Consider the following 15,580-nt stretch of genomic DNA (forward strand, 5'->3'; position numbering starts at 1 on the left):
GGTGTAATTGAGTAAGTGTGTTTCCGTATTTAATGATCTGTAGGCCACTTTGCAGGGTTTGACTGTATGAGAAAAATAGTTTTTCACCACTGAAAGTCCCGTGTGTAGAAAAATTGGTGGGTATTGCTTCGACACTGGCAGTATCAGTAATGTGGAAAGTAAATTCACTAAGAAGCAATCATAATGGTCCATTCATTCACAAGACATCCTTTGTGCTGGGGTACAGGAGTCTCTACATGGCAATCACAACGCTTGTGTATGTTGAAAGCAGAAAGGATAACACGTGATGGACAGGGTGCCACGTTAGGGCCCTGAGGAAGAATGCATTAGATGTTATTCTGCGCTATTTTCGTAAACAGCTTCTGTTAGGGCAAGAATTTCCATGCAGACAAGCTGAGACATCACGAAAACGACCGTTAACTATTTCTGGGACACTATACAATTTCCAAGAGCTCGACTTGGTTCTTATCTTATGTAGCAATGTGACATCAGTATGTACTTGCGACGGTGTGTACCTATATGCACACATTTTGCAGTGTTGCATCATTCAAGCTGGGCAGGTAAGCACATGTGCACAACAAGATGCAGCTTGAAATCCCATTAGCATCCCTAGGGACAATCCACCCTGTGCTATTCTGGGAAGCACCCTGTGCAGTGTCTGTGAGGGTGACTCGCTCTACAATTAGGTCTTTGCTCCCGTCCACTTTTCACGCCCATCCTCAATTGCAGAGTAGTGTAATTGAGTAAGTGTCTTTCCGTATTTAACGATATATAGGGCACTTTTGCAGGGCTTAACTGTCATTTCATTATGGCGATCTGTAAAAATAATAGATTTTTGCCACTGCAGAAAACAATGGCAGATGGTGCACCCATACCTACAGCAGTTTGACAGGTAAATTCAGTGACAAATGGGCTGTCCCATTAGGATTGCTAGGAAGAAAGCACTCAATGTTATTCTCGAACAGATTTCTACAGTACGACCTGTAACATTGAGAACCTATTAGCTGCCATAAAAACATCTCTCTCAGCATTGGACCTGTACAGCAGCTATGCGTCATCGTGCCAGCAACATTGCCCAGGTGAACACATATTTGGATAGGAATTTCTCAGGTGTCAAGTTTGAAAGGGATGCCGCCGCCTCATGCTTGCATGACCCAAAAGGACACCTGTGCATGGCTCGACAGCTGATGGTCATGTCGTCATTTCACGGGGCTGCAGGTGCGGTAGCATCCTGTGTGGTCCAGTGGACAGGAGTAAGCGAGTGATGCAACCTCATGTTGGAGTTGCAGGTTGCACGTGATTGCCTCCACATTGATGGGTCTATCAAATAACGTGTGGCTGCAGCAAGGTGTATGTGGGCGAAACAGGAAGGACTGTTACAGAACCTATGAAGAAACACAAACAACACATGTGGCTGAAACGAAGTATGAAATCGGTGGTAGCGGAACATCACAAGAAATGTGGCCTTGACGTCAATTTCAGTAACGTACATGTGCTTCCTAAGGGAACCAATATTTAGAGAAAAAAAGTTCGAGAACCAATCGAAAATTATGAGAACCCATGTAACTTCAATAGAGTGGAGGGATATACACTCCTGGCATCATTGCCCATCTCCATCAAGGAAGCTTTCAAGTGCTCGCAGCGTGCGAGCAATACAAACAATGCTCCGGTAGCAAGTTCTGCGGACAATAATTTTTTTGATAACCATTCCGCCTATCATGGTCTGCCCATTTCACTTCCAGCCAATGATATGGGCCAACCAACAGCAGTAGGAAGAATTGCGATCAATAACTCTTCTCCAGGATAAGTGCGGCAAGAAAACCCATTCTAACATATGACGTTGTCCCACCAATGGTAGCCACAGGAGTTTTAGCCAGTAACGCCATTCTTCAGGATTAGAATGGGGAAAGTTCTCTTACTATCCAATGACGATGGCCCACCTGGAGTAGCCCAAGATTTTTAACCAACAATCCCACTTTCCGAGCACAATTGCAGAAAAACTCTTTTATTAAGCGAAGGCGACGCTAGTCTCTAATAGGGCTCAGACTACAGTGACACTAGAATATCCTGAAGAAGATCCCAGCAGAGGGGTCAAAACGTCGAATGTCTGAGGAAATATGACTTGTACTGACAAGATTTTAACTTCAGTGACAACGGTCACGAAAGCCTGCACACTTAATATATATTATACATTACCTATTTTTCCCTATTGCTTACCCCTATTTGTATGAGAATTTCGAACATCTTGCTCAAATCGACCTTTTGATTTTTCTTTAGCCTTGCTTCCATTATCAACCGTGTCAGAAATACCTCCCTGGTGCCTTTACCTTTCGTAAAGCAAAACTGATCGTAATATCACATCCTCAGTTTCCTTTTTCATTCTTCTGTGTATTATTCTTGTTAGCAACTTTAATTCTTGCACTTGGTGGCTCTTGGAATCTTCAGATTTGTGCGGGCGATGTTTCTCCGTAAGTCATGTGGCATGTCGTCAACCCACACTTTCTACACAGCAACGTGAATAGTCATTTTGTTTCCACTTCTCTCGATGATTTTAGAAGTTCTTCTACCTTATTCGATTACAAGTCGTCCAAATCTCTTTTAAATTCTGACTGCCCCTTCCCACGTGGATCCTCTATCTCTTTTATATCAACTCCTGTTTCCTCTTCTGTCATGTAATCAGACAAGTGTTCCCCTCCATAGAGGACTTCAATGTACTTTATCCACCTATCTGCTCTCTCCTCTGCAGTTAACTGTGGATTTCCCATTGCACTTTTAATGCTACTACATGTCTAATTTGGCAATCGTAGAAGATTGAGCAAGAGAGAAACCAAGTGCCTAGGATCCCGTGTGGTGCAAGAAGGAATTGGAATAGAGGGAACTGCAGAACCAGCACGGATCTCGGCGGTCGTTAACCCAATTACTCACGTGCGTAAACTGTCGGACATCTGAAATGCTGTCAAAAGATTATCTTCGAATGGAACATTTGAATAAGATACACCTGGTAGTGTCTGTCCTCTTTGTGAAGTGAAAAGTATGTACATTCAAGGTAACAGACAATAAGTCTACCTGCTTACGATTCTGCATATGATAAAGACGGTAGTTCTATTCGCTGATGTCCCATGGCAGTGCCGATGTCCTCTGCTACCTGGCAGGCTGCTGCAATGCTTGGCTATGACGAAACATATGAGGGACATTCAAATGAAACCCGGTCACTAGTGTAAAGTAACGGTAACGGTTATATTAACTCAGTAGTTATACACTGCAGACATACTCAAAAATAGTCGCCAAAACTGTTGGCACATTGCGACACTAGCCAGGCGATAACGATTCCATCCTTAAAGAAGCTAGTAGGCCTGGACCCGGTCACGCACTTCGTCGTCCATTACCCACGCTGAGACCCAGTAACCAATGGATCTCATGACTAAAGCATTCGCTTCCGCAACCATTTCCGATGCGATAACATGAGGAGCCAGCCCATAAAAATGGTTCAAATGGCTCTGAGCACTACATCTGAGGTCATCAGTCCCCTAGAATTAAGAACTACTTAAACCTAAGTAACCTTAGGACATCACCAACATCCATGCCCTAGGCAGGAATCGAACGTGCGACTGTAGCACGATTCCGGACTCAAGCGGCCGAATAAGCCTGTCCAGGACGATGATTCCTCAAGGAATCGTTGGCACCATTCTACAACACTTAACAACTCAGACTGTACTCACCATACACAGCCTTTATCAGTCGATACATTTCACGGTCTTGAACTCTCTCCGTCGCCAAAAATCGAAACACTCCTCGTTATTCCTGCTTACTCGCCTGCATGTTCGGTAATGGACGACAATGTAACGCCAGAAATGCATAGCCTCCTATTTCCATATATGGTACTATAAATTTTTTTCCTTATTTTGTTACCTGAAGATGTGACATTTCTTTGTCTTTATATACTGTAATTGTTCTATTATTTATATATATATATATATATATATATATATATATATATATATATATATATATATGTGTGTGTGTGTGTGTGTGTGTGTGTGTGTGTGTGTCGATGTGTAAATGGTTTGTTTAGTAAATATTATTTGTATTTTTACGCTGAGTCTGGCCTAGGGAAAACTCTGCTATTGAACGATTACATTGATAGCTCGTGTGAAGAACCAAAGTGTTTAGGATCTTTGGTAGTGTTAACTCTGCCGCATGGAGAGTGAGCGGAGGGGGTCTGGCTGGAGTAGGGCGGTGGAGCAGGTGTGTTGTGTGACACTCCCATGTGTTGCCGCGCTTTCGGGGTTTGGCAGCATGTAATTGTGCTCGACCTACTATCACATCACAGCACATCAAGAGCCCGTTTCGCCTGGTGTCAGCGTCGAGAAGACGGCACGCCAACATCCAGCTTCTGCAACAGTGCCGGCCGACAATGAGTGACTGTCGCTTCTCCCCGATCGACGACTGCAAAGCTTCAATCAACCAACGAGGAAGACTAAAAGCACGTAAAGTTTTAGAACTGTATGGCAGACCTCAGCTTTTCAAACTGTTGCATCACTAAAATACAGCAACTAGCATGAACCTTTGTTGCTCATTGTCCCAATTTCATTACCAAGCAGGGTCCCTTCCTTTTCTGGGATGAACCCGAGTGTCGTTGAAATTCATACGCCAGCATTAAAGTAATATCATTCCATTTCACTGCTTTAATTTCAAAGTACAGTTAAAGTATTCATACCTGGCTACAATATTTAGATTACACAAGCACAAATTAAGAGTGAGAGTTTTGTTACCATATTTTAGCTTACCTGTGACTGTCGCTTCTCCCCGATCGACGACTGCAAACCTGCTCAGCTTGGTATTTACTAAATTTTACTATTGTTCATTGTTCATAATTACTTAATTCAAAGTTAAATCTCTTATTTCTAAATTGCGTAGATTCAAGTAGCTTTTGAAATGATAGTTGAGGTAGCCAAAGACTAACCTTATTTTATTGAATTAAGTAGTGCTTCAGAAACAAAGTTCATTATTAATTTTAGTTACTAAATTAGCTTTCAATTTTCTGGTTTTATTAATTCTTTTGCTAAATTAAGTCAGAGTGTAGCGAAATTTATTACTTCTGACAAACATTCAGTTTTCACACATGTGTCAACCTATGGTTGCCACGCTTTTGGTGCTAATTATATGTGCATTAATCTTTCATTTTCAGTTATTATAGTCTTGTCCATAGGACTGGCGACAGTAATTTTCCCCAAATCTCAAATATCTAATTAACGCCAATTAATTGTTAATATAACAACCGCTCATTTACTTTCTTTATTAATTTTACCCTTTTCTCAAAATTAATTTCCACCAATTTCATTTGCATTTTTCCTATCATTTAGATGTAACCCTTTCCTCCCTCTTTAACGACAAATGAACTTCGGTGATGACTGCTTTTCACAAATTTCTGTTAGGTGCATGTGGTTTAATTTTTCACTGTCATTAAGGTCGATAAGTGAGGGGGAGGTTACAACAACACGTGTGACCACTTTCTCTTTGGTGTGAAAGCACACTGCCACTATGCTACATCAAACGTTGCACATGCAGCAATCTCTCTACGCATAGATGGCACCACCATACCCACAGTCATGTGGTGCCGCCTTAGATGTAAGGAAGAGGTAGAAGCACTGACCAGGTTTCATTTGAATGAGCCTCATACATTGGATACGCTGGGTAGAAACGGCGACAGGATGCAGCACGATGCGACATCAAAGAAACCAGTAGCATCAGGGCAGCAAGGGTGTTGCGTGACCCACCAGGCCGTGTTCACAGCATTGGCACGTGGCGACAGGATGGCCAATGATAGCTAACCTACATGCCACACACAGCTGATCACCGAGCTGCTTCAACCCATGGAGCAGTGGACTTCGAAATACGCTGCCAGTGGTATGCTCTAATGCAGTCAGCATCAGACAGCACCGTGAGCAGAACTACGGGACCCAAATCACGGCATAGGGAAGATACGGCATATCAGTTATTTTTTTGCTGGCCAACCAGTATACGACGGAATTCTAACTGGTGTCGCTTGGAAGCACAAAGTGGGGATCCTACAGTAGCCGAAAACATACACGACCAGAAGCCACTGGCTGACCAGTCATGTGCGTCGATGGTGAGTCGTTGAAAACTACGGAAAGACAATAATGGCAATGGAAGAATAACTAAAACAACATGACTGAATAAAAATTCTGGACAAGGAACTTATTCGAGGTCTAGACATGTCAGTATCAAGAAACAAGCAACGCTGAGTACTATGAACAATACCAGACCACAGTCGAAACACGACTGCGGTTTGTGTCTTTTTAAAAAAAAAAATTCCATATGGGCAGTGACGGGCTGGAAGTGGCACAATCCGCCGCTCTTCAGCCGAGTGCCACATTTAATAAAAAATGAAAACATTACATACAAAAGGAGATAAAGAGGGGGACATAGGAACACAATGAGGGGAGACAATGGGGGTTAAAATATACACTTATCCGGAGACGTTCATATGGAACAATTAAGAAAATTCCACATAAAGATAAAAAGCACACTTGGCACTTTGGAGCACGAGTATACACTAAAGTCACACACAAGTTAAAAGCTGGTCAAAATATTAAAACAATCCAGGACGAAGACATTTTAAACCTACTGCACGAGACAGAGAGCAAGGGGGTCTGGGTCCCAGCTGCACTAGGTTTATAACGCCGCCATGGAGGCTGACAGGATGGCGCCGAGGGAGCGAGAGCAACGTTCGCAAATACTAGGAGCGCTATCTAGCGGCTGTCTTCTAGGTCCATGCGTTCTGGCGCGCTTTCGAACTCTTTGGGACGGGATACCAGAGATCCCACTTCTGATGCGTGTTTGTACAGCCTTTCAAGGTGTGCCTCATCAGGATGAACAAGGATTCTGAGGCCACTTGCCAGTTTAGGTGATCATAGTGGGTAGAGAAACTGGTAAAGAAAGGGAACATTTCACCTTTGAAGTATCTGGCCGCTGATCAGGAAGAGTAGAGTCAGCGACATGTGGCGTAAGTCATCCTCCCTGCAGCTGAGCTAAACCACTCCAAGCAGCAGCCAGCGACAAACATGTGGCGCATCCCCCTTTTGGCTCACCGCAGTGGCACATGTGTTTTGTCAGCAGATTACCGGAAAAAATCGGCCACGGTTTTACCTGGGACGTATTTGGAAAACTCAGAGAAAAATTCAAAATAAAACCTTTTACGGAATCCCAATGTTATTCCCAAACCATCTAGCAGTCCTGCACACGTCATCAAAAATTGTCCCACAGTCGAAAATCGCTATGTACATGACCATGCATCCATGGAAGGTGCCTCGTGAAAGTACCTTCCATGCAGTATGGTGAAATGTATCATACGCTATGGTGACTTGTCGTGTGATGATACCTGCATCTTAGTAGCCTGCTGCAAGTCTCCTTTCTGGTCATGCATAGATGGAATCTCAGCCTATCATAATCCATTGTTCGCAGTTAACATATGTTTCAGCAAAGCGACGATAGCAGCCAAGATTTTATCACTTAGCTGATTCCTATCTGTTAATATGTGCTGCTCGGAGTATGATGGGCTACGAGTATTTTGTACAAGAGAAGATTGGATATCAGTATTAAGTATTTTTATTGAAGTAAAATGGAACCAAGTAACGAGGATTTTCTTAATTTTGACATGCACTGGTCTCCTAGAAGTCCGCTGCCTTCATCTACAATTGAAATGTAAGAGAGGAAGTCCGTCCAGCCAAAATTCGTACAAGCACAACATTTCTAATAATGCTATTGTAATGTACTTTAAATTATTTTTTTCCATTCATATATGTATTATTATTATTATTATTATTATTATTATTATTATTACAACACAATTGGCGACCTGAGGGCCACAACTTCAGGATACCGGTTTTAAGTAGGGTTTGTTAACTGTTGTTATAGTAAGAAATTTCTATGACATTTTTATTGGTCATAATAATTGTCTATATTTTCTGTCTGCACGAATCACAACGGGGAGCAAGTAAAGCAAAAAGGCAAAAATTGAGCAGAAAATTTTTGGAAAGGAAAAAGAATTGGACACAGGTTACGTATAATTTTCCTTAGTAAGCTGCTTTTTTTTTTTTTTTTTTTTTTTTTTCCAACGCAGCAAAGGTAGGACAGCAAACCAAGTTACTTGCATGGTTACGCTTGGTTGCGCCTCTTTTGATGTAGATAGAAACCTTGTCCTATTTATTCCATTTCATAAACACACCTGATGGGTAGAATACGTAACTCCTTTCATGCAAAATGGTTCAAATGGCTCTGAGCACTATGGGACTTAACATCAGAGGTCATCAGTCTCCTAGAACTTAGAACTACTTAAATCTAACTAACCTAAGGACATCACACATATCCGTGGCGGTCGCGCGGTTCCAGACTGAAGGGCCTAGAACCGCTCGGCCACAGTGGCCGTCTCCTTTCATGCAAGTTATCAATAACCTTCCACATTCTTCAACAGGTTTCACACCTAACGAATTGATGTTCCGGGCAAAATAAACGAAAGAGTTGGAGTCGCCCATACCAGAGGTACCCACTACAGAAATGACACTACAAGACGAAATCAAACAAACCATAGTTACACTAGAAAACAGTCCAAAGTGGGCCTAAACGGACAAAAATTTCATAAACTGAATAAGAAATGGAAATTACTCTATTCAAGACCATACATAATTTCCAAAATACCATACCCTGGGACGTAAAGATTAGTCTATGAGAAGACAGGTAGAGATAAGGGTCTCCACCCCCACAATGATATAAAAGCTTTTATGGAATGATGAAGCTAGGTAGCATTTTTCTTTCTATGGCTCAGCTGTTCGCGCCCAACAATACGCGCTGACGTCAGTAGTAGAAAGGAGGCATTGACCTGTGCGCATGCGCGACAGACTGGCAGAAGGCGCAACCAAATAGGAATATGATAGGTACATGTACCTAAGTTAAATACAAAGTTACCGGAAATAGTAAGTAATTGCATGTACTATCTAAGAACTGAGGGATCTATTGATATACTGTATGTACACCAAAATTTAATTAAATACTAATCTTTACACAACATATTTACAAACGGAAGGAAGCTTTATGAAAAAATATACGAGATACGTAAGCTAAGGAGAAGCGACAAATTAATTTTCTTTGCAGGGTAAATGATCATAGTAGGTAACAAAATAAACAAACGTCTATGTAATTAAACACAGGTTGGAATTATCTGCGGACGGATGTAATGAGCAAATACATCTGTGGCCACCGAGCTACGTAACGCAATTAGTTTTTAGTTTTAAGTTTTTATTTTTTTTTCTCTCAGCAACCAGTGCATCGTCACGGCGCACAAGAAGAGAATTATGTCGAGAGTAGCAGGTCTCAAAAGAAGATACGGGCAGAACCTCGCGTAAACAATTTAGTTATAAGGATATTTATGTAAAGGTCATCAGGCAAGTGAAAAATTAAATGTGCATCGTCGCAGTATATCTCCGTGACATTTGTCAGAACCTATTCTGTGCAGAGTCTACACAAACATTTAAGTACGTGAATTCACAAAAACCGATTAAATTTTTGTCATTTCACATGTAAGCTTAAATAATGACATTTCCAGGTTCCACGATGGTTGACACTTCTTCATATTTCATACTAAGATACACGTGAGTTGAAGTAAACAACGCTAACGTATGAAGAAACAGCAAGGTACTACGTAAATGATTTGTCAGTACACATTATATCTATGGAATAAAACTTCCTTGGCTTCTAGTCCGTGACTGTTCGAGTAACATTTCCTCATATATCCGGTAGATGAGTATAAGCACAACATTTCTAATAATGCGATAGTAATGAACCATGGACTTTGCCGTTGGTGGGGAGGCTTGCGTGCCTCAGCGATACAGATAGCCGTACCGCGGGTGCAACCACAACGGAGGGGTATCTGTTGAGAGGCCAGACAAACGTGTGGTTCCTGAAGAGGGGCAGCAGCCTTTTCAGTAGTTGCAAGGGCAACAGTCTGGATGGTTGACTGATCTGGCATTGTAACAATAACCAAAACGACCTTGCTGTGCTGGTCCTGCGAATGGCTGAAAGCAACGGGAAACTACGGCCGTAATTTTTCCCGAGGGCATGCAGCTTTACTGTATGGTTAAATAATGATGGCGTCCTCTTGGATAAATACTCCGGAGGAAAAATAGTCCCCCATTAGCATCCCGGGCGGGGACTACTCGGGAGGATGTCGTTATCAGGAGAAAGAAAACTGGCGTTCTACGGATCGGAGCGTGGAATGTCAGATCCCTTAATAGGGCAGGTAGGTTAGAAAATTTAAAAATGGAATTTGATAGATTAAAGTTAGATGTAGTGGGAATTAGTGAAGGTCGGTGGCAGGAGGAACAAGACCTCTGGTCAGGTGAATACAGGGTTATAAACACAAAATCAAATAGGGGTAATGCAGGAGTAAGTTTAATAATGAATAGGAAAATAGGAATGCGGGTAAGCTACTACAAACAGCATAGTGAACGCATTATTGTGGCAAAGATAGATACGAAGCCCACGCCTGCAACTGAAGTACAAGTTTATATGCCAACTAGCTCTGCAGATGACGAAGAAATTGGAGAAATGTATGATGAAATAAAAGAAATTATTCAGATAGTGAAGGGTGACGAAAATTTAATAGTCATGGGTGACTGGAATTCGGTAGTAGCAAAAGGGAGATAAGGAAACACTTGGTTCAAGAATCATAATAGAAGGCTGTATACATGGAAGAAGCCTGGAGATACTGCCAGGTTTCAGATAGATTATATAATGGTAAGACAGAGATTTAGGAACCAGGTTATAAATTGTAAGACATTTCCAGGGGCAGATGTGGACTCCGACCACAATCAATTGGTTATGATCTGTAGATTAAAACTGAAGAAACCGCAAAAAGGTGGGAATTTAAGGAGATGGGACCTCGATACACTGACTAAACCAGAGGTTGTACAGAGTTTCAGGGAGAGCATAAGGGAACAATTGACAGGAATGGGGGAAAGAAATACAATAGAAGAAGAATGGGTAGCTCTGAGGGATGAAGTAGTGAAGGCAGCAGAGTATCAAGTAGGTAAAAAGACGAGGGCTAGTGGAAATCCTTGGGTAACAGAATATATATTGAAATTAATTGATAAAAGGAGAAAATATAAAAATGCAGTAAATGAAGCAAGCAAAAAGGAATAGAAACGTCTCAAAAATGAGATCGAGAGAAAGTGCAAAATGGCTAAGCAGGGATGGCTAGAGGACAAATGTAAGGATGTAGAGGCTTATCTCACTAGGGATAAGACAGATATTGCCTACAGGAAAATTAAAGAGACCTCAGGAGATAAGAGAACCACTTGCATGAACATCAAGAGCTCAGATGGAAACCCTGTTCTAAGCAAAGAAGGGAAAGCAGGAAGGTGGAAGGAGTATGTACAGGGTCTATACAAGGCCGATGTACTTGAGGACAATATTATGGAAATGGAAGACGATGTAGATGAAGATGAAATGGGAGATACGATACTGCGTGAAGAGTTTGGCAGAGCACTGTAAGAACTGAGTCGAAACAAGGCCCCCGGAGTAGACAACATTCCATTAGAACTACTGACGGCCTTGGGAGAGCCAGCCCTGACAAAACTCTACCAACTGGTGAGCAAGATGTATGAAACAGGTGAAATACCCTCAGACTTCAAGAAGAATATAATAATTCCAATCCCAAAGAAAGCAGGTGTTGCAAGTGTGAAAATTACCGAACTATCAGTTTCATAAGTCACAGTTGCAAAATACTGACGTGAATTCTTTACAGACGAATGGAAAAACTAGAAGAAGCCGACCTCGGGGAAGATCAGTTAGGATTACGTAGAAATGTTGGAACACCTGAGGCAATACTGACCTTACGACTTATCTTAGAAACTAGATTAAGGAATGGCAAACCTACGTTTCTAGCATTTGTAGACTTAGAGAAAGCTTTACACAATGTTGACTGGAGTACTCTCTTTCAAATTCTGAAGGTGGCAGGGGTAAAATACAGGGAGCGAAAGGCTATTTACAATTTGTACAGAAACCAGATGGCAGTTATAAGATTCGAGCGGTTTGAAAGGGAAGCAGTGGTTGGGAAGGGAGTGAGACAGGGTTGTAGTCTCTCCCCAATGTTATTCAATCTGTGTATTGAGCAAGCAGTGAAGGAAACAAGAAAAAAATTCGGAGTAGGTATCAGAATCCATGGAGAAGAAATAAAAACTTTGACGTTCGCCGATGACGTTGTAATTCTGTCAGAGACAGCAAAGGACTTGGAAGAGCAGTTGAACGGAATGGATAGTGTCTTGAAAGGAGGATATAAGATGAACATCAACAAAAGCAAAACGAGGATAATGGAATGTAGTCGAATTAAGTCGGGTGATGCTGAGGGAATTAGATTAGGAAATGAGACACTTAAAGTAGTAAAGGAGTTTTGCTATTTGGGGAGCAAAATAACTGATGATGGTCAAAGTAGAGAGGATATAAAATGTAGACTGGCAATGGCAAGGAAAGCGTTTCTGAAAAAGAGAAATTTGTTAACATCGAGTATAGATTTAAGTGTCAGTAAGTCATTTCTGAAAGCATTTGTGTGGAGTGTAGCCAAGTATGGAAGTGAAACATGGACAATAAATAGTTTGGACAAGAAGAGAATAGAAGCTTTCGTAATGTGGTGCTACAGTATAATGTTGAAGATGAGATGGGTACGAGGGTCAGTCAAAAAGTAATGCCTCCTATTTTTTTTTCTACGGTTAATTGTCAGGAAATTTAAATGCAATTACATAGGTTGAAAACCACATTATTGAGGATCATTTTGTCATTTTTCAATGTAATCTCCGCCCATCTCTGCAGTTTTGGTCCATCTTTGAACAAGGGCATGTATCCCAGCACGGTAAAAATCACAGCTCTGCTTCCTAAGCCATTGACGCACGGATGTTTTGACGGCCTCCTCATCTTCAAAATGAATCCCACGATGAGCTTCTTTTAGTGGCCCGAACAGATGGAAGTCTGATGGTGCCAGGTCAGGGCTGTATGGGGGATGAGGCAAAACTTCCCATCCAATTTTGACAATCTCGTCAGAGGTGTGACGACTGGTGTGTGGTCTTGCATTGTCATGCAAAAGAAGAACATCTGCCATTGATTTTGTTGGGCGAACTCGCTGAAGACGTGCTTTAAGTTTGTTGAGGGTTGTGACGTATTGAACAGAATTTATTGTGCATCCCTGCTCCAAAAAATCAACCAGAATCGCTCCCTCTGTATCCCAGAAAACTGTTGCCATAACTTTCCCTGCCGATCGCACAGTTTTGAATTTTTTCTTCCTCGGCGAGCTTGGTGACGCCACTCCATTGACTGCCTCTTTGATTCGGGTTCAAAAAAATGCACCCATGTTTCGTCCCCGGTCACAATTTTTTTCAGAAACTCATCTCCCTCCAAACGGAAGCGCTGCAAGTGTTGGGAGGCTATTGTTTTCCTTGCCTCTTTATTCTGATCGGTTAACATTCTTGGAACCCACCGTGCACAAACTTTTGAGTACCCCAATTGTTTAATAATCGTGATCACACTGCCTTTACTAAGAGAAATAATGCGACACACTTCATCTGCAGTCACCCGACGGTCACCACGAATGATGTCATCAACTTGCTGAATGTTGTGTGGAGTCACTGCACTCACCGGCCTGCCGCTCCGCTTTTCGTCAGTCAACGGTGTTTGCCCTTCAGCTTCCTTACAACGACGAACCCATCGTCTAACAGTGCTGACATCCACTGTCACAACACCATACACCTTCAGTCTTTCATGAATGCGTATGGGCGTTTCACCTTCTGCATTCAAGAATTCAATCACACAACGCTGTCTCAAACGAACATCGATGTCGGCCATCTTACAAACTTCTGCTGTGCTGCCACCTGTTGACACAGAAAGTTACTACTGCAGTGGATTGCAGAAGAAGGTTTGAGGAATGGCGCCAAATTCAAAATTTTCACTTAACTTAATTTCTTTAAGTAGAAAAAAAATGGGAGGCATTACTTTTTGACCGACCCTCGTATATCACATAACTAATGAGGAGGTATTGAATAGGATTGGGGAGAAGAGAAGTTTGTGGCACAACTTGACTAGAAGAAGGGATCGGTTGGTAGGACATGTCCTGAGGCAGCAAGGGATCACGAATTTAGCAATGGAGGGCAGCGTGGAAGGTAAAAATCGTAGAGGGAGACCAAGAGATGATTACACTAAGCAGATTCAGAAGGATGTAGGTTGCGGTAGGTACTGGGAGATGAAGAAACTTGCACAGGATAGGGTAGCATGGGGAGCTGCATCAAATCAGTCTCAGGACTGAAGACCACAACAACAACAATATAGTCTAAATTATTTTTTTCCTTGTGAAATCTTCTAGGACCACTAACATCTAAATAAATATATACGTCAATTTACACCCATCAACGATACAAGCAGTCTACGAGCACATTTAATTGTAGGGATAATATAAATCTAATAAGTAACAAAAGGAATTGAACACAACACAATATTGCTAACTCAAAATATGATTTTGGATTTATGCATTGATTTCCTTTCGGATGTGGAACTACATCTGATACATCCAGTATAAATATTATTGTCTGCTGCTCACTGTATCCTCGAATTAATTAATGTAAATATAATGCTCTGTCAGTAAGTTAAATAGAGTCGTTAGGAGAAGCGTTTCATATTTAATACCATCAAACATTTTTACATCTCGTTAATTTCTAACAGGGTTTCAATCAGTGTGAACTTCGCAGAGAACACTATATCATATCTTTGACGGAAGTGTGTTCTGTGCGATGTCGAAGGACTTGTCAATTATTATCCCACTGATGTTTTTTTTTTGAGCCCTTTTTGTACGGACACTTTGTAATAGTCGTCGTGTCTCGTGTTGCGTAACTTCCTTCTCATGCAGAGACGTAAATGTCTGCTTTTGTTTCGTCAGAGGCTGACTTGTTTATTGTTCGTACCCGACGATATGGCTCAAACTCGGCTGCTTTCGCTGCAACGGTTGTGTTTATGTAGTGCCGTTTATATAGTCTGGAGGGTACGTAACGTTCCCTACAATGGGTGAAGTTTCCACTGGACTGCCAGCTTTGATACAAAATAAGCGCGCGTGTGTGTGTGTGTGTGTGTGTGTATGTGGGCGGGCGCCCGCGAGCATGCTGAGGCAGTTATACAGTAGAAGTTTTGTGCATGATGACCTGAATTACTGACTGACGTCAATTTCCAGTTACTTGACCGAGACAATAAGGGCATATACACTGTATTTATTTATGTGTGTGTTTTCTGCTACCGGTTAACGATACTCCCGGAAGAATCTAAGCCCCCACAGCAGAACGTATGGTGCTTCCTGGCGAGGCCGTGTGTGAGGACGTTATTGAGAACGCAGCATCAGCTTACAGTAACTTTTAAGGATACAAATAAATGTGTTTACACCGTATCTGAAGAGGAAACAGCACCTTACTTCTAAGTGCATTCCAAAGGTATTTTTTCTATCAGTATTACTGCGGCAGCATACGTACTTAATACA

The sequence above is a fragment of the Schistocerca serialis genome, chromosome 2, assembly GCF_023864345.2.
Source record: "Schistocerca serialis cubense isolate TAMUIC-IGC-003099 chromosome 2, iqSchSeri2.2, whole genome shotgun sequence".
Classification (NCBI taxonomy): domain Eukaryota; kingdom Metazoa; phylum Arthropoda; class Insecta; order Orthoptera; family Acrididae; genus Schistocerca; species Schistocerca serialis.